The sequence below is a fragment of the Bos javanicus genome, chromosome 13, assembly GCF_032452875.1.
Source record: "Bos javanicus breed banteng chromosome 13, ARS-OSU_banteng_1.0, whole genome shotgun sequence".
In the NCBI taxonomy this organism is placed as follows: Eukaryota; Metazoa; Chordata; class Mammalia; order Artiodactyla; family Bovidae; genus Bos; species Bos javanicus.
In genome coordinates this window covers 103,266-125,891 of record NC_083880.1, presented here as the reverse complement: position 1 = coordinate 125,891, position 22,626 = coordinate 103,266, and the positions used below count along the sequence as shown (strand labels likewise).

The following is a 22,626-nucleotide window of genomic DNA, read 5'->3' as shown; positions in this document are numbered from 1 at the left end:
ATTGCTACGAACTTTCCCCTTAGGACTGCTTTTACTGTGTCCCACAGGTTTTGGGTTGTTGTGTTTTCATTTTCATTCGTTTCTATGCAAATTTTGATTTCTTTTTTGATTTCTTCTGTGATTTGTTGGTTATTCAGCAGCGTGTTGTTCAGCCTCCATATGTTGGAATTTTTAATAGTTTTTCTCCTGTAATTGAGATCTAATCTTACTGCATTGTGGTCAGAAAAGATGCTTGGAATGATTTCTATTTTTTTGAATTTACCAAGGCTAGCTTTATGGCCCAGGATGTGATCTATCCTGGAGAAGGTTCCATGTGAGTTTGAGAAAAAGGTGAAATTCATTGTTTTGGGATGAAATGTCCTATAGATATCAATTAGGTCTAACTGGTCTATTGTATCATTTAAAGTTTGTGTTTCCTTGTTAATTTTCTGTTTAGTTGATCTATCCATGGGTGTAAGTGGGATATTAAAGTCTCCCACTATTATTGTGTTATTGTTAATTTCTCCTTTCATACTTGTTAGCATTTGTCTTACGTACTGTGGTGCTCCCGTGTTGGGTGCATATATATTTATAATTGTTATATCTTCTTCTTGGATTGATCCTTTGATCATTATGTAGTGACCTTCTTTGTCTCTTTTCACAGCCTTTGTTTTAAAGTCTATTTTATCTGATATGAGTATTGCTACTCCTGCTTTCTTTTGGTCCCTATTTGCATGGAAAATCTTTTTCCAGCCCTTCACTTTCAGTCTGTATGTGTCCCCTGTTTTGAGGTGGGTCTCTTGTAGACAACATATGTAGGGGTCTTGTTTTTGTATCCATTCAGCCAGTCTTTGTCTTTTGGTTGGGGCATTCAACCCATTTACGTTTAAGGTAATTACTGATAAGTATGATCCCGTTGCCATTTACTTTATTGTTTTGGGTTCGAGTTTATACACTGTTTTTGTGTTTCCTGTCTAGAGAATATCCTTTAGTATTTGTTGGAGAGCTGGTTTGGTGGTGCAGAATTCTCTCAGCTTTTGCTTGTCTGAAAAGCTTTTGATTTCTCCTTCATACTTGAATGAGATCCTTGCTGGGTACAATAATCTGGGCTGTAGGTTATTTTCTTTCATCATTTTAAGTATGTCTTGCCATTCCCTCCTGGCTTGAAGAGTTTCTATTGAAAGATCAGCTGTTATCCTTATGGGAATTCCCTTGTGTGTTATTTGTTGTTTTTCCCTTGCTGCTTTTAATATTTGTTCTTTGTGTTTGATCTTTGTTAATTTGATTAATATGTGTCTTGGGGTGTTTCTCCTGTTTGGGACTCTCTGGGTTTCTTGGACTTGATTCTTGAATTTTTAGCTTCAAAGTCGCAATAAATCTAGTTTCTCTTCATTTCTTTGCATGCATCTATCAGCCTAGTGATTTAAGGAAGCAGCGTCAAAAGGTAAACTGTTTAGTAATTTAGCATGCCTTTGTTTCTCTGTGAAGTATTAAAGAGTCCTTATCGTTAACAAGAATGAACACTGTGTGGTTATGTACTGGTGAATAATTGACGTTTTAATAGAAGTAATGAAACTCACCCACCACTTAAAATGTGCTGATGGTTCTGTTGAAAATTGGTCATTCGTTGGGACAGTTACAACAGTTTGCCTTTCTCCCACTTGTTTACCTTCTGATCATCTCATGCTTGTTTATAATAGACATAGTATTATTTATTATATTTAAAATTTTCTTTACTTATTTTTTTGGCCATGCTGCACAGCTTATGGGATCTTAGTTCTCCAGCCAGGGATCAGACCAGTGTCCCGGCAGTGAAAGTGCCAAGTCTTAACCTCTGGACCACCGTGGAATTTCCGCTTAGTGTTTTCTTACAAGAAATGACTGAATCAGAGCCATAGATGTTCGATTTGCGGGAGGCCAATTTAATGATGGTGGGTAGCAGTGTGCAGGAGACTCTGTGCGCCAGGCACGTGCTTTCCGAGTCTGTCATCTCATCCCCAGGTGAGGTCCAGGCTGCTGCTATCCCCATTCAGCAGACATGGACACTAAGGCGTAGCGAGGCCAGGTACCCTGATCTCTGGTTTATAATTAATATTAAATAATAAATTAATATTTCACACTAGCATACTAAAAATTGATGTTAACTTATTTATAAGCACTCATATATTACATATATCACACAGTATATTTAAATGTGATAAAATTTTTCTTCATACTATTTATCTAAGATTAGAATTTAGTTATTATGCTTTCAAGGAATATTAAATTTGAACAATGAGAAAGGATTATAATTTATAGATTTGTTTGTTTTATCTGATAGAACATATATCTGTTTAATTATTAAATATCTTCTCTTAAAGAACTTACTCATTCTATACATTTCTACAGATTTAAGAAAGTCTTAAAAATGACAAGAAGGAAGTTAAGTGAATATGAAAATGGAGAGCTTAGTTTCCATGGAGATTTAAAAGACAGTCAAACTGAAATGGATATTCAAATTAATATGCTAAAACATAAGGTGATTTTTAATCAGTTTTAGAACCCCCAAATCACTTAATTTTGGGAAATATAAATCATTCCATGCTTTGAGCAGTGAAACACAGATTTGTCTATTAATTTTTTAGGTTGGACACCAGTAAAAAAGACAACTTTTCCTTATATCATTTTGAGATAAAAAGGGCACACTCTTGACTCTCTCTGTCTTGAACCCTGGCTGGTGATCTGAAGCTAAGCAGCACAGCATTAATGACCCCAAAGCATCCGTTGTTTTTGGTGACAGGTTTGTTGAAATCTAATGAACATACCATGCAGTTCATTCATTTAAATTGTACAGTTCAGTGACTTTATTGTGTTTAAAGAGTTATACAGGCATTACCACGTTAGGACATTTTAATCACTCTCCAAAGAAGGGTGCCAGTTTTCCCTTCCTGATCTTCTCAGCCTGAGGGAACCATGACTCCACTCACTGACTGTGTAGATGTCCCTTTTCTGGACATTTCGTGTCAGTGGAATCACACAATATGGGATCCTTTGTGACTGCCTTCTTTCATTTAGTGTAATATCTTCAAGGTACATCTAACATGTATCAGTATTTCCTTGATTTTATTGCTCAATAATATCCTATTGTATGGACACATCACATTGTATTTATCCATTCATCATCTGATGGACCTTTGGGGTTTTTCTACTTTTTGGCTAATGTCAATAATGTTACTGTGAACATTTATGTCTAAGTTTTGATGTGAATGTGTTTTTTCATTTCTTTTGGGAAAACAGTTATGAATAGAATTGCTGTATTAAACAGCAACTCTGTTTAACCTTTTGAGGACCTGCCATACTGTTTTCCAGCATGGCTGCATCATTTTATATTTTTATCCAAAGTATGTGAAACATTCCCATTTCTATACAATCCTGTCAACACTAGTCATTACCTGTCTCTGTGAGTATAGCCATCCTAGCAAGTATGAAGTGGCATCTTGTGGTGTTTTATTTCTCTCTCTGAGGAGAGGACAATGAAGATTGAGTTCTAGATTAGTAACTACTCAAAGCTACCCATCTCTTTTAGAATTTTAGTAAATTGAGATGAGGTCAAAAGTCTGATTTTGGTAATTAAACTATTTCTAGTTATTTCTTATAGTTCAAATCATATGCCTCATTGCTTACTAGTCTTCATTGTTTTCAAACTTGAGCAGAAATTCTAAGGAGTCACAACTGCCTATGTGTAAGAAATTGTAATTGAAGGGAACCCTGAAAAAACTTCTTCCTGAATAGTCCTTAAGTCTTCCTTCTAGTTATATGCTTCTTCTCATCAACATTGTCATTAAAAATCTCACCCTTTATTATATTCCACTTTATAGGAGACCAGTTCCTACCTGCATTTAAGTTATGTTTCTTTATTTTCTCTTTTTCAAAAATCCATTTTTCTGTTTTTTTTCTAATCAGCTTTAAGTTTAGTGGCTTCAATAAACAACATTGGTTTCATTCAAAACCTACACTTAGGAAAAGGTGGCCAGGATGGCTGGCTTCTCGTCCCCTCGGCTTCAGGTGGGGCAGCTTGAGGGCTGGGGGCTGGAATCGGGTGAAGGTGTGTTCATGCCCATGTCTGATAGTTGGTGTCTGTGGTCGGCTGGACTTTGGTGAAGGCAGACAAGTGAAACACCTACCCTGAACACCTAGGCTCTCTTTGCAGCCTGGGCTTACTCGCAACATGGAGCCTGGTTCCCAGGTTGAGAGCCAGGCAGAAGCTCTGCTGCCTTGTCTAACCTCGCTTTGCAGTTCACACAGCATCACTTTCATCATCTTCTGTTCAATAGGAGCAAGTCACTTATACTTGGCCTATATTCTACCTCTCTTACAGAATAAAGTTTTTTAAAACTAATGGGTACATTTAAAAACTAGCACAGTTACTCCCTGGCCACAATTTTTTATATTCCTTCCAATGAAAAGTACCCTTTTCCCTACCCGTTCCCTCACAAGTCTCAGTTGTTAACAGTGTCAGGTCCAGGCTCAAGTAGAGGTCTTGCCATCTTCATCAGGTACAGATGGCACATGGGGATGAGGTTTCTGGGTGTGATTTCTAGAACGTGACCCTGTGAGCACAACCCTCTCAGTACTAAGCCTTGAGAACTAAAGGGACAAGTTATCTTCCACCCACACTCCCACCATTCTGCTGAATGACTAGACTCTCCTGTTCAGAAATGGGAAACGGGAGGCACCGTAGTCCATAGCAGCTCTGAGGTCCAGTTTGGTGCTGCCAGCTCTGTGATGAGGACTTGGTCCTGCCCATAGGAGTGCTTCTCCTTTGCTCTACCCTCTGAGCTCTGTGTGCTGTCCTTTTCATAAGAAATGACCTCTGTCTGTAGCTGAGTCATGTTTCTTAAGCCACTTCCTCTTCATTGAACTTCTAAGAAAATCCTAAAGGCCTATTCTCATTTGTATGTCTTGGTCTCTGTTAGGTCAAGCATCGTTTTTTTGCTGCCAAGGTTCTCTTTAAAGCTTTTAGTGTCCTGTGAATTGGATTGGGATTCACATTATTGGAGAGGCTACCCTCACAAATCTTTTTTGAGAGAAGCTCTGCACCTTGGGCTTCTTGTGAAGCTTTGTAGGATGATGCCTTTAAAATTCTTATGCCCTTAAGATCTTTAAAGGAATTTGAGGCACCACCTTAAGTCTTCCCATGGTCCTAATGAAGGGTTTTATAGTCTACAGGCTTCACCTTTAGTCCGTGTTTTCCTGGCAGCACCCTAGATTTGATCTTAGCCCAGTAGCTGTTTTTCTCTTTTAGCATCATGTGACCACTGGACATGTGAAGATGCTGTAAAGGAGATAACAGATATTGAACCCAAATATAATTGAGCCTGGTTCCTTTATATTTAATAGTCCCCCCCCTTTTTTTGATGGCTTATCCTTCTCATTGATGTTACTTTCAACTGGTTCATAGGAAGAGTCTCCTTTCCCCTGTGTTTCAGTGTCATTTTCTTCTCTTGCCTAGAAGCTGTCACCAACAGCCTCTTTAAGGGCCATCAGGATTCAGTTTACAATGTCATGAAGCCCTTTGGGTTTTCATCTCTTTCTATGAGTCCATTCAGATCTCACCTACCTCCAGGTTAAAAGACATTCTCACATCTTTTAGTTCTTTTTTAATGGCATTTTTAATATCAGTATCTGTGCCAGGTATTTATTGCCAACAAATTGTATAATAAAGCACGTCAAAGCGTAGTGGCTCAAAACAGCATTTACTTTGTTTGAAAAGTTGTGTTGGGGCAAAGCTTAGTGAGTGAGGCCAGCACGTTTCTTTTCCAGTCAGCATCAGCTGGGATGTCATGAAGGTGGGGGCCAGAGTCATCTGAAAATTAGCTCATGCACATGTCTGGCAGTTGGAGCTGGCTTTTGGATGGGGCATTAGTTGGGAGCGGTCATTGGAGGCACTGACAAGGTGCTCAGTATGTGGTCTTGGCTTCTTCACAGCATAGTGACTGATGCTAAGGGTGGGCTTTCCCACAGAGCAAAAGTCAGGTTCCCCAGACTCTGTCCAGTAGAAATCAGTTACTGAGGCCAACACATATTTAAGGGGAGGGAATTGCAGAGAAAAGTGTCAAAGAATTTGTAGACAGTTTCAATACCACCACCTCCACTCACCTCGACTTACTGAGTAATCATTCTGTCTAAAGGAAAGTTCTTTGCAACTCGGTGTCACTGAAATTCCCGCAAATTTTGTTTGTTGTTTTGTTTGATATATTCTGTTCTGTGAAGAGTAACAAATGGTTACAAAAATGAGGCATTTTTGTTGTTGTTGTTCAGAAAAATGTATGGATCATCTCACTAAGCTATTAAGAGATGGGATTTCTTTAACCTTTTGAATTATTTTTCTTTGGAATGCAGTTCAAATTAGCAAAAACTATTTAGTTCAGAAAAAGACTTATGGGATTAGAATCCATATTTACAAGATTTATTAATGAGAGTCTTATTTTCACAATCTTCTTTTGGGAAGCGTTTATTAACTCAGCCCTAGATAACTCAATACAGTATCCCTCAAACTTCTTTAAAACATGGGGCATTAAGATGGGGGGAAGGAGTAGAGACATTCTACTAAGAGGTGACTTGTAGTCATTTTATGGAGAAAAAAAAAATAGAAAAGAGTGTAAAATCAAGTGCAAATGTTGTGTGACAAAGATGATCACAGTGAAGAATATATGTTGTGACTCTTGGTGGTTTGAACTTCTCTCTTGATTCTCTGAGTAATCCCTGGTCCTACGTTCTACCATACAGATACCATCGTATCTATTTGATCCTGGGTTTGAGTTAGGCTGTGCTCAGTCCACTTGCCTCATTACCAAACAGTATTGTTTTATTCTTGCAGATTGAGGATCTTACAGCAGAGCTGGAAACTGCATTGTCAAAATGTCTGCACCTGGATGCAAAAAATCAAGTTCTTCAAGAGGAGTTATTATCTATGAAAGGAATGTAAAAGAAATGTGAAAAACTAGAGAAGAATAAAAAGAATTTGGAGCAAGAAGTAGTGAACCTCAGAAGTTATATAGAAATGTATATTGTAGAACACAGTCAAGTAGAGCAGTATAAATGGGAGATTGAAGAAAGGGCTAAACAGGATCTCGTAGAGAAATTAAACTGAGTCAACCTATTTTTTCAGGTTAATTTGTTCATCTGTCATGTGCTTGAATTCACCTCATTGTAAATTACGTTTTGGATCTATAAAGCTTATGTGTTTCCTCTACTTCCCTTTGAGCAATTGGCTTGGTAGTTTTCTGGAAGGAAGGGGACACTTGTTTCTCCCTTTAAATATTTCTGTTTCCATCACAGTTATCACCAAATTGACCTATCAGAATGATTCTCACTAGAAAATCCTTTCATTTATAAGACCAATTGGTATAAAACAAGACTACTAAGAGGAAAAGAAAATAGTGTGGTTTAGAACTGGTACCATCCTCTTGAATTATTTTTAAGTTGTCTTGTTAATTTTTAAAAAAATTTTAAGTTGATCCTCTTGTTCTTTGAATTATCAGATTATATAAGCACCACTATAACAATAATTCCACTTTAATTTTATAATTCACATTTAATTCACTTCACATTGATGATAATTGTTCTAAACTTCTGCTCTTTTTTTTTTTTAACCTTTAAAATTGCTTTCTGAATCACTGACTCAAAACTAAAGGGAGCAAATATCATTTTCAGGTTAATGATTATTTTTAAAATGTTATCTTTTTAAATTGGCCTTAGATAAAAGCAGCTCTCAGGATAACTTAGAGCAGTTACAAGAGAAGAATAATGCTTCCATAAGAAGTCAGATGGAACTCAGAATTAAAGACTTGGAATCTGAACTCTCCAAGATGAAAACTTTGCAAGATTCTCATAAAGCAGAGTTGGAAAAATATAAGCAACTCTACCTAGTAGAAGTAGAAGTTAGAAAGTCATTGGAAGGTAAACTAGACAAGTGAAAACACAGAATCACAGAAAGTAAATTTAGTTTGTTAATTTGTCTCTAAAGCCTAATTTTTATAGAGCGCAGTTCATGAGATTAGTAGAAATGGAAAGCTAACTAGATGGTCAGTGCTAGAGGGCGCCCTAAGATAAACTATTAATACTGTGTCCTTTTAAGTTTTACCACACAGAGTCGGAAACGACTGGAGTGACTTAGCAGCAGCAGCACACTGCATAAAGGCATGTGAAATTGGGGGCAATTAACACTGGAGTGAAAGGCAGGATAATTCACAGAGTGGCTAGAAATAGTATGTCAGTATGACATACTGTCATACTGTCATAATAGTCAGTATGACCTGACTGAGCGGGGGTGTGGATGATGGAAAGGGCAGATGGCACCTCCAGTGCCTAGTCCAGGTTTTCCCACTGTCTGAAAGCAGAGCACTCCTAGGAAGCCTTTCATAAGCCAAAACAGCATACAGCAAAGAAGCAGGTACCCGAGGTCATATTCTCCTAGTTAAAGCCTAAAATGAATATGCACAAGTGAAGCACAGGTGCTCCCAGACAGGGTTCAGGGTTGTGGTGACTTGACACTGAGATGTGGGGTGTGGCTTCCAGGGAAGGAGCTCAGTGGGGCCAGTCTCCCTGCTTGGGGAGCGCGATGCCTCTCACTGTAAAACGTACACTGAACCTTTTTATATGAACTCAAAAAGTCTCTTTAAAAAAATTTTTTTTTTTGATTATCAAAAAAGATGCTGACGTAGGCCTTTCCTAGAAGTGAAGTAACATAAAGTGAACTTTGGAAAAGTAGGGGATACTTGTAATTGTTCCTGGGGCTGTTTTAGCTCTTTTCAATCACCCATTGACTTTCTTGTCCTCCCCTCTAGATTGTGACTCTAGATGATTCCTCAGAGGCAAAAGTTTAATTTCTCTGAGGTCATGAGTGAAATGTGTATACAAGCGTGGTGAAAGCAAATGCTTGAAAGTGGCTTTGTGGGATGGGGTGTTTCTTCATCCCTGAACTGTTTCCTGGAGGCAGGTGTGTCCCAGAGGGCAGCAGGTGTCACTGTGTGAGGCCACCTCCCTCTCTCTCTGATGCCCTTTCTCTCCTCTCCCAACTGTGACTTGTTACTTGAGAAGCCCTAGACACATGTGTACTTCTTTAGAACAGGGTTACAGCTATCATTGTTTACAGGAGGTCTGCTCTGTGTTTTCAGTGTTCAAACAGTTTATTGGGAATTCCATTTACTATATGGCAACTTTAAAAATGCAGATCATTAAGTTGGTGTTTTTCGTCTTCCTCAGGACTCATGAGAGGCTGGCAGTTATCAGCAGCAAACTTGAGGTGGAGAAAGAGCAGAACAAATCTTTACTTGGCACTCTTAGCACGAGGCCAGTCCTGGAGCCCCCTTGTGTTGGAAATTTCAGTAATCCTTTAGTGCTCAATGGAAATCTTACTCCAAGAGCAAACGTAGGGTTTTCTACCTCAATTCCACACCCTTTGAATAACAGCATGGAGACTCACTTGACCAAGGTTAGTTCTATTATCTTTTTTCCACTGGGTTTCAGATTTCTGATATGAATGATCCTTGTTTTTAATTTCGTGAACTTCTGAGTTGTTTATTTGACTTAATGCACACTAAGTAAAAGTCATAATTAGCTGTGCTAATAAAGGAGACAGAAATGTTATGATTTTTTTTGTCCCAGAGTTCTTGATTTTAAGAGATACTTACTACATTATTAAATTTCTTGAAAAACTGCGTTTAAATTCTACTTTAGAAATGAAATCTTATTGCCTAGTATCCAAAAGTATTCTTTCAGATATTTCACTTCCTTTCTAATTGATTTCAGTTGGCGATGGTTCATAATCATTTCCAAGCTCTGCTGTACCCAACAAAGTTTTTCTGTCTCTAAGCATAAGTGAATCACTGGCATCTAAACACTAACCACATATGGATGCTTTTTGTTTAAAGGAATCCTAGATAAATCCTTTTTATGACTTAAATAAACTTACAATACTAAACCAAAACATTAATTTCTAGTTTTAGCTTAACATTTTTTGTCATTTTCTTACATTAATGTCATTTCTTACAAAAATGACATTTTTATAAGTTTCTTTAATTGCTTTTTTACCTATAGCATTTTTATTTAAAATTAAAAAAAATCTTGCTGAGCATTTCTAGATTTGTAGTTAATTCAAACATTTTAAACATTATAAATGAAGCTCACTTTATCTCTATCTTGACATCACCTGGATGAATTATATCTAAGATAGCAATGATGGGGAGTCTTTAAATTGCAACCAGTTTTCACTGTTGAATCATTGTGATTAAAATATCTATTTCAGTCAGTGCACACAGGTTTATAGTTTTAATGGTGTTTTCCTGATGTTTGTGATGCACGGAAAAGTAGCCCTTGTTAAATGCAGTCTCAACCTGTTTTCTCATTTGACTTCTTGCCATCATAGGAGAACAATTTAGGTTTCTTTCACAGCACTGCATCTACATTGGGTCTTAGTACTTGAGAGCTATGAAACTGGAGGATGTGCTTTAGCTGTGCAGTCACAGTGGGCCTCCGAACACTTCATCCCAAGTTAGACACTTCCGCACACAGGCCTAAGAGGAGGAAGCAAATGCTTGACCCCCGTCCCAGACACAGGCTGCCTACTGCACACCCAAGTTCACGGTGCTGTGGGCACATACATCTTTTCAAAGTAGAGGAACCAAGCAAGCCCTTCTCCCAAACTCACCGGTTAGGTAAATCTCCTCACCTCTCATAAGGAGGGTAGGAGTATAAGTCCTCACCTTGAAACTTTTCTCCTTCAAGTTCCCTGTCATGTGTTTTTTAAAAAAATTATGCTTCATAAATTAACTATATCAACTGACTGCTACCTATAGAAGTTTGACATTAATTTATTCTTGTTCTTGCCTTTAAAACAGATTTAGTTAGAAAGCTACTATGTCATGTCATGCCACAAGCATTATTGAACTATGTAATAAAGTTTTACATATTCATTTTCTCTGCATTATAGTTAAAAATATGTGTGTTTTTTCTTAATCTGAGGAAGTAGCTGGCATAGGACTCTGGACTCAGTAAGAAAGTCATTACCTTTCTTACTTCTTTTGTAGAATTACAAACTTTGCCTACATCATGACTCTCATACCTTAAAAAAAGTTTGTATTTTTTCAAAGAAAACAACCTTTATTAAAAAAAAAAAAAACTTGTGTGTGGAACCATATTATATAAAACGGAGACAAGTATAAAGCCTTTTAGCCAAAGGAATGGCCAGAGGTCCTGTACTTGTGACTTCTCAGTTCCTCAACCCTGCAGTGACCCCGGTGGGACCTTTCCCTTCTATGGGACATAGTTCAGAAACTAACAGTTCTGTGTTAATCCTTCTCACTAAACACCTTTAGAATAAAAACTTGCTGGTTCATTGTTCTATTGTGTATAACTTTCTCGCCTTTCTGTGTTTTTGTTAAATGGAAAAGTTCAAAGAAAATTGCAGGTGTGTTCTCCTTAATAACATTCATCTCAAACTACTTCCTCCATTTGAACAGGATCCTCACCTAGAAATCAAAATAAAGGTCTCAGAAGTATGTATTTAGGGCAGGAGCTGTTAAGGGGAGAAGATAGTAATCTTGTGGGTCATTCCTAGGATCATGGGTCATTCTCTAATTCTTTGAAATTATGTATACTTGATAGACTGATATTTATTGTACTTTTTATCAGATTAACCTTCCATATATATGTTCTCTGTTATTTATAAGCGGAATAAGTAGGAATGCATTCTTTTATTTATGTGATTATTTTTCTACTTAAGTAATCTTCAAGTTAGGTCTAGTCTCTAAAAGTATTATTTATTTATTTTTAAATTTTATTTTATTTTTAAACTTTACAATATTGTATTGATTTTGCCAAATATCAAAATGAATCCACCACAGGTATACATGTGTTCCCCATCCTGAACCCTCCTCCCTCCTCCCTCCCCATACCATCCCTCTGCGTCCTCCCAGTGCACCAGCCCCAAGCATCCAGTATCGTGCATTGAACCTGGACTGGCGACTCGTTCCATATATGATATTATATGTAGTTCAATGCCATTCTCCCAAATCATAAAAATATTATTTAAATGTCACATTTAGTAATCTGTATAACATTCCTATGATAATATCTCTTGCTTAACTTAAAGATAAATAATATTTGACTTATTTCAGATGCGGCAGGAGTTGGACAGGAGTATAACTAGAGAACTAAGAGAAGGTATGTTGCCAAAATGTATGAATTAAATTTAGATATTGATTTCTGAAATACACTGTAAACAATAAATGGCATCTCTTTCCATTGTTTGGATAACAGATGCTATGTTAATTTTTTTTTCTTATACATAGCTAATGAAAAATGTGAAAGCATGACCAGTCATAGTGAAAAATATTCTTCTTCCTCATTTATTCATCATGTTCCATAGTTTAAAAAAAAATCTCAAAAGGTCTATGTAGTTCTATTTATTTCTGGCTGTATCCTTTCTCTACTACTGCCATCCCTGTGGAACTGTCCATCTGCACCCTGACACCATTTTCAGAAAGCATGGAGTTCATCAATGTCTCAAGTGTCTGGTAGTGGTTAAGGCTAGAACACCCAGACTCAAGCAGTTATGTTTGCATACCTGTCACTTGGTGGGCAACTTTATAATTTCTGTGTCATTGACTTTGTCACTAGTTTATCTCTTGCCCTCAGGAAAAGCTCCAAACACCTGCATCAATTTGGGTCCTTCCAAAGTAGTTGGCCTTATCTTATCTCTTTACCACCTTATTCTGCCGCTTAGCTGTGCATCTAACCAGCCAGACTGTGTAGGATCCCACAGATTCGTTTCCTCACCTCTGGTCTTTGTATGTGCTTCTCCCCTCTGACTCTTGTACTTTTTCCTGTCATTCAGGTAGCTACTTCCATAACACCTCCACCAAAAAGGAGGCTGTCCCTTCTTAGTGTTCCTTGTTCCATATTGTATACGTGTCTTAGTATTTATGACTCTATGGAAATTGTCTGCTCATCTGTTTTTACATTTTATGGCATTATCATTTCTCAGGGTGACTGGGTCACCTTCATCTTGTAATTCCAGTGTTTGTCACAGCACCTTAGCAGATAGTTATTGAGTAAATGAATGAAGAATGAGAAAGCCAGAAGCTCTGATACTCAGCCGCATATGGGACCATGGGCTGATTATATAATTGTAATCTTGTATTTTGTTTTCTGTCATTTATAGCTATGTTTCATTTTTCAGAGCACCTAGAAATATCTTAGGCTTTTTTTTTTAACTAATACTGAGTTAACTCAAGTATTTTAGATAAAGGACATAATCCTTTTTCTTTCCAGCTGCTGCTGAATTTGAATCTGAGTCCTATGGATTGTCTCCTCTAGGAGCTACAGATGGGTCAAATCTGTCTCAGGACCTGCTTTTGAAAACATCACAAGAATGTTTGAAGAAAAAAAATATATGATCTGAAAAATAAATAGTAAAAATTTCCCCTCTTTTCTGTTTTCATGACATTTTAGTTGTTTCTCATTAAACATGATGAGAAAATCTTTATTAAAGGGAAATACTTTTGTGTGTATGATGAAAATTTATATGGTATTTTAAAAATACTACTTTTAAGTAGTATTAATACTACTTTTAAACAGTAGTATCCAAGTACTTTTGGTACTAAGTATTTTCTCTGCAGCTAACTTAAGCAATTTAAAAACCAGCACTGTTAAGTTTTCCATATTCAAATTGAAAGTGTTAGTCACTCAGTCGTGTCTGACTCTGCGACCAATGGACTGCAGCCCGCCAGCCTCCTCTGTCCTCCACTATCTTGTGGGGTTAGCTCAAGTTCATGCCCATTGAGTTGGTGATGCTATCCAACCCTCTCGTCCTCTGTTGTCCCCTTTCTCCTCCTGCCTTCCATCTTTCCCAGCATAAGAGTATTTTCTGATGAGTCAGCTCTTCACATCAAGTGGCTGAAGTATTGGAGCTTCAGCCTCAACATCAGTCCTTCCAATGAATATTCAGGATTGATTTCCTTTAGGATTGACTGGTTTAATCTCCTTGCAGTGCGAGGACTCTCGAGAGTCTACTCCCAACACCACAGTTCAAAAGCATTAATTCTTTGGCAGTCAGCCTTCTTTATTGTATAACTCTCATATCCATACATGACTACTAGAAAATAGTGTATATATGTTAACCCCAATCTCCTAATTTGTCCTTCCCCTCATGTTTCCCCTTTCATAACCATAATTTGATTTTCATATATTTTGAGTTGTTTTCTGTTGTGTAAATAAGTTTATTTTTATTAAATTCCACGTGTAAGTAATGTGATACTTGTTTTTCTCTGAGTTACCTCACTAGTATTGTAATTTTGAGATCCATCTGTGTTGCTGCAAATGCCATTATTATTTCTTTTTATGGCCGAGTAATATTCCGTTTTCGTTGTGTCTGTGTGTGTGTGTGTATACCACATCTTCTTTATCCATTCTTCTGTTGATGGACACTTAGGTTGCTTTAATGTCTTTGCTATTGTAAATGGTTCTGCAGTGAACATTGGGGTGCATGTACCTTTTTGAATTATGGTTTTCTCCAGATATATGCCCAGGACTGAGATTGCTGAATCATATGGCAACTCTATATTTAGTTTTTATAGCAACCTTTATAGAGTTTTCTACAGTGGGTGTACCTAGTTGCATTCCATAAGTGGTGTAGAAGGATTCACTTTTCTCTACACTCTCTCCAGCATTTATTGTTTGTATATTTTTTGATGGTGGCTATTCTGATTGGAGAAGGGAATGGAAAACCACTTCAATATTCTTGCATTGAGAACCCCATGAACAGTATGAAAAGGCAAAATGATAGGATACTGAAAGAGAAACTCCCCAGGTCAGTAGGTGCCCAATATGCTACTGGAGATCAGTGGAGAAATAACTCCAGAAAGAATGAAGGGATGGAGCCAAAGCAAAAAGAAGACCCAGCTGTGGATGTGTCTGGTGATAGAAGCAAGGTCCGATGCTGTAAAGAGCAATATTGCATAGGAACCTAGAATGTCAGGTCCAAGAATCAAGGCAAATTGGAAGTGGTCAAACAAGAGATGGCAAGAGTGAATGTCGACATTCTAGGAATCAGCGAACTCAAATGGACTGGAATGGGTGAATTTAATTCAGATGATCAATTTATCTACTACTGCGGGCAGGAATCCCTCAGAAGAAATGGAGTAGCCATCATGGTCAAAAAAAGAGTCTGAAATGCAGTACTTGGATGCAATCTCATAAACGACAGAATGATCTCTGTTTGTTTCCAAGGCAAACCATTCAATATCACAGTAATCCAAGTCTATGCCCCAACCAGTAACGCTGAAGAAGCTGAAGTTGAAGCTCCTATGAAGACCTACAAGACCTTTCAGAACTAACACCCCCAAAAGATGTCCTTTTCATTATAGGGGACTGGAATGCAAAAGTAGGAAGTCAAGAAACACCTGGAGTAACAGGCAAATTTGGCCTTGGAATACAGAATGAAGCAGGGCAAAGACTAATAGAGTTTTGACAAGAAAATGCACTGGTCATAACAAACACCCTCTTCCAACAACACAAGAGAAGACTCTACACATGGACATCACCAGATGGTCAACATCGAAATCAGATTGATTATGTTCCTTGCAGCCAAAGATGGAGAAGCTCTATACAGTCAGCAAAAACAAGACCAGGAGCTGACTGTGGCTCAGACCATGAACTCCTTATTGCCAAATTCAGACTTAAGTTGAAGAAAGTAGGGAAAACCACCAGACCATTCAGGTATGACGTAAATCAAATTCCTTATGATTATACAGTGGAAGTGAGAAATAGATTTAAGGGCCTAGATCTGATAGAGTGCCTGATGAACTATGGAATGAGGTTTGTGACATTGTACAGGAGGCAGGGATCAAGACCATCCCCATGGAAAAGAAATGCAAAAAAGCAAAATGGCTGTCTGGGAAGGCCTTACAAATAGCTGTGAAAAGCAAAGGAGAAAAAGAAAGATATAAACATCTGAATGCAGAGTTCCAAAGAATAGCAAGAAGAGATAAGAAAGCCTTCTTCAGCGATCAATGCAAAGAAATAGAGGAAAACAACAGAATGGGAAAGACTAGGGATCTCTTCAAGAAAATCACAGATACCAAAGGAGCATTTCATGCAAACATGGGCTCAATTAAGGACAGAAATGGTATGGACCTAACAGAAGCAGAAGATATTAAGAACAGATGGCAAGAATACACAGAAGAACTGTACAAAAAAAATCTTCACGACCAAGATAATCACGATGGTGTGATCACTCACCTAGAGCCAGACATCCTGGAATGCAAAGTCAAGTAGGCCTTAGAAAGCATCACTACAAACAAAGCTAGTGGAGGTGATAGAATTCCAGTTGAGCTCTTCCAAATCCTGAAAGATGATGCTGTGAAAGTGCTGCACTCAATATGCCAGCAAATTTGGAAAACTCAGCAGTGGCCACAGGACTGGAAAAGGTCATTTCATTCCAATCCCAAAGAAAGGCAATGCCAAAGAATGCTCCAACTACTGCACAATTGCACTCATCTCACACGCTAGTAAAGTAATGCTCAAAATTCTCCAAGCCAGCCTTCAGCAATATGTGAACCATAAACTTCCTGATATTCAAGCTGGTTTTAGAAAAGGCAGAGGAACCAGAGATCAAATTGCCAACATCTGCTCGATCATGGAAAAAGCAAGAGAGTTCCAGAAAAACATCTATTTCTGCTTTATTGACTATGCCAAAGCCTTTGACTGTGTGGATCATAATCAACTGTGGAAAATTCTGAAAGAGATGGGAATACCAGACCACCTGATCTGCCTCTTGAGAAATTTGTATGCAGGTCAGGAAGCAACAGTTAGAACTGGACATGGAACAACAAACTGGTTCCAAATAGGAAAAGGAGTACATCAAGGCTGTATATTGTCACCCTGCTTGTTTAACTTATATGCAGAGTACATCATCAGAAACGCTGGACTGGAAGAAACACAAACTGGAATCAAGATTTCCAGGAGACATATCAATAACCTCAGACACCACCCTTATGGCAGAAAGTGAAGAGGAACTCAAAAGCCTCTTGATGAAAGTGAAAGAGGAGAATGAAAAAGTTGGCTTAAAGCTCAACATTCAGAAAACGAAGATCATGGCATCCGGTCCCATCACTTCATGGGAAATAGATGGGGAAACAGTGGAAACCGTGTCAGACTTTATTTTTCTGGGCTCCAAAATCACTGCAGATGGTGACTGTAGCCATGAAATTAAAAGATGCTTACTCCTTGGAAGGAAAGTTATGACCAACCTAGATAGCATATTCAAAAGCAGAGACACTACTTTGCCAACAAAGGTCCGTCTAGTCAAGGCTATGGTTTTTCCTGTGGTCATGTATGGATGTGAGAATTCGACTGTGAAGAAGGCTGAGCGCCGAAGAATTGATGCTTTTGAACTGTGGCGTTGGAGAAGACTCTTGAGAGTCCCTTGGACTGCAAGGAGATCCAACCAGTCCATTCTGAAGGAGCTCAGCCCTGGGATTTCTTTGGAAGGAATGATGCTAAAGCTGAAACTCCAGTACTTTGGCCACCTCATGCAAAGAGTTGACTCATTGGAAAAGACCCTGATGCTGGAAGAGATTGAGGGCAAGAGGAGAAGGGGACGACAGAGGATGAGATGGCTGGATGGCATCACTGACTCAATGGATGTGAGTCTGGGTGATCTCCGGGAGTTGGTGACGGACAGGGAGGCCTGTCATGCTACGATTCATGGGGTTGCAAAGAGTCGGACACGAGTGAGTGACTGATCTGATCTGATTCTGATTGGTGTGAAATGATACCTTATTATAGTATTTCTGAATTTCTATAATAAATAGTGATGTGGAGCATCCTTTCTGAGCATCCCTCATGTGCTTTTTGGTTGTCTATAGGTGTTCCTTATAGAAATGTGTATTTAGATCTTATACTCATTTTTTGATCAGGTTGTTTGTTTTTTTATATTGAGTTCTTTGAGCTGTTTGAATATGTTGGAGATTAATCCCTTGTCAATTACATCATTTGCAAATATTGTATCCCATTCTGTGGGTTGTTGTCTGTCTTGTTTATGATTTCCTGCACTGCACAAAAACTTTTACGTTTGATTATATCCCATTTGCTTATTTCTGTTTTTATTTTCATTACTCTAAGAGGTGGATGAAAAAAGATCCTGCTGTAATTTATGTCAGAGTGTGTTCTGCCTATATTCTCCTCTGAGTCTTACAGGACCTGTCTTATATTTAGGTGCTTAATCCATTTTGAGTTTATTTTTGTGTATGATGTTAGGGAGTCTTCTAATTTCCTTCTTATACATGTAGCTGTTGAGTTTTCTCAGCACTACTTATTGAAGGGCCTGCCTTTTCTCCTTTGTACAGTCTTGCCTCCTTTATCCTAGAATAATTGACCACAGGTATGTAGGTTTCCCTCTGGACTTTCTGTCTTGTTCTGTTGATCATTCAATATATTTCTGTTTTTGTGCTAGTACTGTGTTTTGATTACTGAAACTTGCAGAGTAGTCTGCAGTCAGGGTACCTGATTCTGTTGGCTCTTTGCTTTTCTTTCTCAAGATTGCTTTGTCTATTTGGGGTCTTTTGTTTCCATACACACTGTAAAAATTTTTTGTTCTAGTTGTGTGAAAAATGCCATTGGTAGTTTAATAGAAATTGCACTGAATCTGTAGGTTGCTTTGGATACTATAGTTATTTTGACAGTTATATAGGTATAATGTCACTTTCATTTTTGTATTTCAGTTTCCTCTCTTTCCTTCTGAGTTTAGGTAAGGGTTTATTGATATTGTTTGTTTCTTTCAGGAAATGAACTTATAGTTCTTGCATATGAGCACTGGGCTGGCACACCAGGCCTCCGTGGGCAATGTGTTTAGAGGTGTTGCTTAGCAATGATCATTCTGGGATCAAAGATCTCAAACCGTTGAGCTTCCCAGCCGGGAGGTTGTGGCGGGATGGCTCTGGCTTACCTGTAGTGCTTGTGTTGGGTTTAGGGGACTGTGACGAGCCGAGGGAGAGGTGAGGTGTATTTGGAGTCCATAGGCTCTGCAATGAAGAAGATTTTTGGCTTTTGGAGTAAGAAGGATGTGTTGCCCTTTGGCTCCTCCATCAACCCAGTGAGAGACAGCAGTCATGGAATCAACTTCCAGGCCAGGTACTGCATCTGAGACAAAGTCCTCAGAAAGATCCAGAAAGCTGCCATTGTGGGCAACGTAGCCAAAGTGCAGCATTTGGAAAAAATGGACTGAACGACAGGGACAAGATGAATAGGTAAGCGAGGTGGAAGGGCCTGGCAGACATCCCTCCAAGGCTTCTGGATACCTTCCTGGGATCCAGCACCCTGCAGACTTTATAGGCAGCAAAAAACCTTAGCTGGTTTTGGACCCACTTATAATTCCCCTTATAGAGCTTTACTGATAGTTTTGAAGTCATTTAACTGAATGTTGGTAATCACAGAAATGTAATGAAACATGGTTAGCATCTGTTTTTCCTTTCTTCCTCCTACTTTTTATTTGCATGGGTTAGCATGATGTACTCATGAGTAAAAGCTCTCAAATTATATAGCCTTCAAGAAATCATCTGAACCTTATGGCTCTCACATTTTTTCTCATGTGATTTATGAAAACACTTCTTCATGGATCGCCTATTGTAGATCATGGCAGTGGACAGATTTCTGATGTTGTCAATATCTTATTTTTAATGTATATATTTTTTATACAGTAAGGTTATATATTACAGACAACTGCATAGTGAGCAAAATAATTCCCATGCCAAATCAATTTCTGGATTAAAAATTCTTCAGATACAATTCAGTATCTATTTATATCAGTGTACACTTAGATATATGTGTTCTTTTCTGAAGGACCTTAGAAGACAGTTTTGAAGTAGGAAGCTGGCTGTGTCCTTGAATAGGAAGACATTTTCTTAGGATGTATGTTCTTTCTATATTTAAACCAAATCAACATTTGATGGTTTTAAAGATTTTGGGTTACATATGCTGTCTTTAATTGTTGTGGTGAAATTAAAAGTTTTGTATAGTAGAAGATTTGCCCTTCTAGATATCAAAATGTGCTATAAGTGCCCACAAAGTGTTCATTTACTAACAACTGAAAAGATATATAAATGAATGGAACAGAATGCCAAACACCCACATGTATGTAAAACTTTAGAACTTGAAAATGTTGACCTTTTCTGTTAGAAATGATAAACTGTGTGTAGATGGTGGAGAAATAAGCTGGTAAAAGAGAAAAGTAACTCAATTTTTATCTCACCAAAAACTTTCAGATAGAATATGGATCAAACATTTCAAATATACACAGTGAGAAAAGTACCAGAAAAAAACTCAGATTCCTATTTATACATTTTTTATCTGCTGACAAAACCTTCTGTTTTTTCTATTTCTGCTATTTCTTAACCTTACTTTTTTTTTTTAAATTGGAGAATAATTGCTTTACCATGTTGTGTAGTTTGCTGTTGTATAACATCATAAATCAGTTGTAAGTATACATATATCCCCTTCCTTGTGAGCCTCCCTCCCACCACAAAGACCTTTCTAAAAATGATTTCAAAAGTAAGAATTCTGTAGTTTCCTGGATTTTGACACACACACACACCAAACGAAAGAAAAAAGAAAAGAAATCTGGATGTTGATTTAACATTTTAAGAACACAAAAAATTTAAAACTCTCTGTAGATCAAGCTGTCTATAGGCAAGTCGGATTAGCAGACAGGGCTTGTCTTTTTGGCACTAATAGGAATGTGGCACAGAAAAAAAAAAATGATTTGTCACTTTCAATTTTTTTTTAGAATTTTTTTTGAGGATTAATATTTTCTGACAATTTTCAGAAGCCAAGGGAGTCTAGGGAGTTCCTTGGTCATCCAGTGGTTAAGACTCACTGCTGTGGGCCCAGGGTTTGATACCTGGTGGGGGAACTAAAATCCTGCCAGGAACTGGGATGTATTGTACAACATGGGGATATAGCAAATATCATATAATAACTTTTAATGGAGTATGACCTATAAAAATTGTGCATCACTATGTTGTGTACCTGTAGTATACAATAATATGAAAAACATCTATTTCTGCTTAATTGACTATGCCAAAGCCTTTGACTGTGTGGATCACAATCAACTGTGGAAAATTCTGAAAGAGATGGGAATACCAGACCACCTGACCTGCCTCTTGAGAAATTTGTATGCAGGTCAGGAAGCAACAGTTAGAACTGGACATGGAACAACAGACTGGTTCCAAATAGGAAAAGGAGTACGTCAAGGCTGTATATTGTCACCCTGCTTATTTAACCTATATGCAGAGTACATCATGAGAAACGCTGGACTGGAAGAAACACAAGCTGAAATCAAGATTGCTGGGAGAAATATCAATCACCTCAGATATGCAGATGACACCACCCTTATGGCAGAAAGTGAAGAGGAACTCAAAAGCCTCTTGATGAAAGTGAAAGTGGAGAGTGACAAAGTTGGCTTAAAGCTCAACATTCAGAAAACGAAGATCATGGCATCCGGTCCCATCATTTCATGGGAAATAGATGGGGAAACAGTGGAAACAGTGTCAGACTTTATTTTTCTGGGCCCCCAAATCACTGCAGATGGTGACTGTAGCCATGAAATTAAAAGATGCTTACTCCTTGGAAGGAAAGTTATAACCAACCTAGATAGCATATTCAAAAGCAGAGACATTACTTTGCCAAAAAAAGATTCGTCTAATCAAGGCTATGGTTTTTCCTGTGGTCATGTATGGATGTGAGAGTTGGACTATGAAGAATGCTGAGCACCGAAGAATTGATGCTTTTGAACTGTGGCATTGGAGAAGACTCTTGAGAGTCCCTTGGTCTGCAAGGAGATCCAACCAGTCCATTCTGAAGGCATCAGCTCTGGGATTTCTTTGGAAGGAATGATGCTAAAGCTGAAACTCCAGTACTTTGGCCACCTAATGCGAAGAGTTGACTCATTGGAAAAGACTCTGATGCTGGGAGGGATTGGGGGCAGGAGAAGAAGGGGATGACAGAGGATGAGATGGCTGGATGGCATCTCTGACTCGATGGACGTGAGTCTCAGTGAACTCCGGGAGTTGGTGTTGGACAGGGAGGCCTGGCGTGCTGCGATTCATGGGATCGCAAAGAGTGAGACACGACTGAGTGACTGATCTGATCTGATCTGATATTTTAACTAAAAAGAAGCAACCTTAGGCAAAAAAGACCTTATGGTAATTAGATCAACGGGAAAAATGAGAAATGAGCAAACAAAAATGCTACCAATTATAGTTGTACAGGCATCGTGAATTATAAATTTCATTCCAATGTCAGAGACGTTAAAATGTCAGAAAAGGAAGGTATTAGAATCATTGAAGCACAGTGTTGTCTCTAATCCTCAAAATGTATCTGCAAAGGAGGTATGATATCCTTTGACTTCACTGAGATGTTGTCCTTGTTAAATCAGAGAAGGCAATGGCACCCCACTCCAGTACTCTTGCCTGGAGAATCCCAGGGACAGGGCTGCTGTCTCTGGGGTCGCACAGAGTCAGACACGACTGCGGCGACTTAGCAGCAGCAGCAGCAGCAGCAATAGTATGATTATATTACCTAACAGTTACTGAGCTGTTACCTGTGCCA

General features: G+C 38.2%; 1 pseudogene; it reads left to right on the top strand.

Moving 5' to 3' along the window:
• LOC133258893 (liprin-alpha-1-like) overlaps nt 1-13,423 on the top strand; it is a 28,361-nt pseudogene extending 14,938 nt beyond the window's left edge.
• Nucleotides 13,424-22,626: the final 9,203 nt, after the last annotated feature.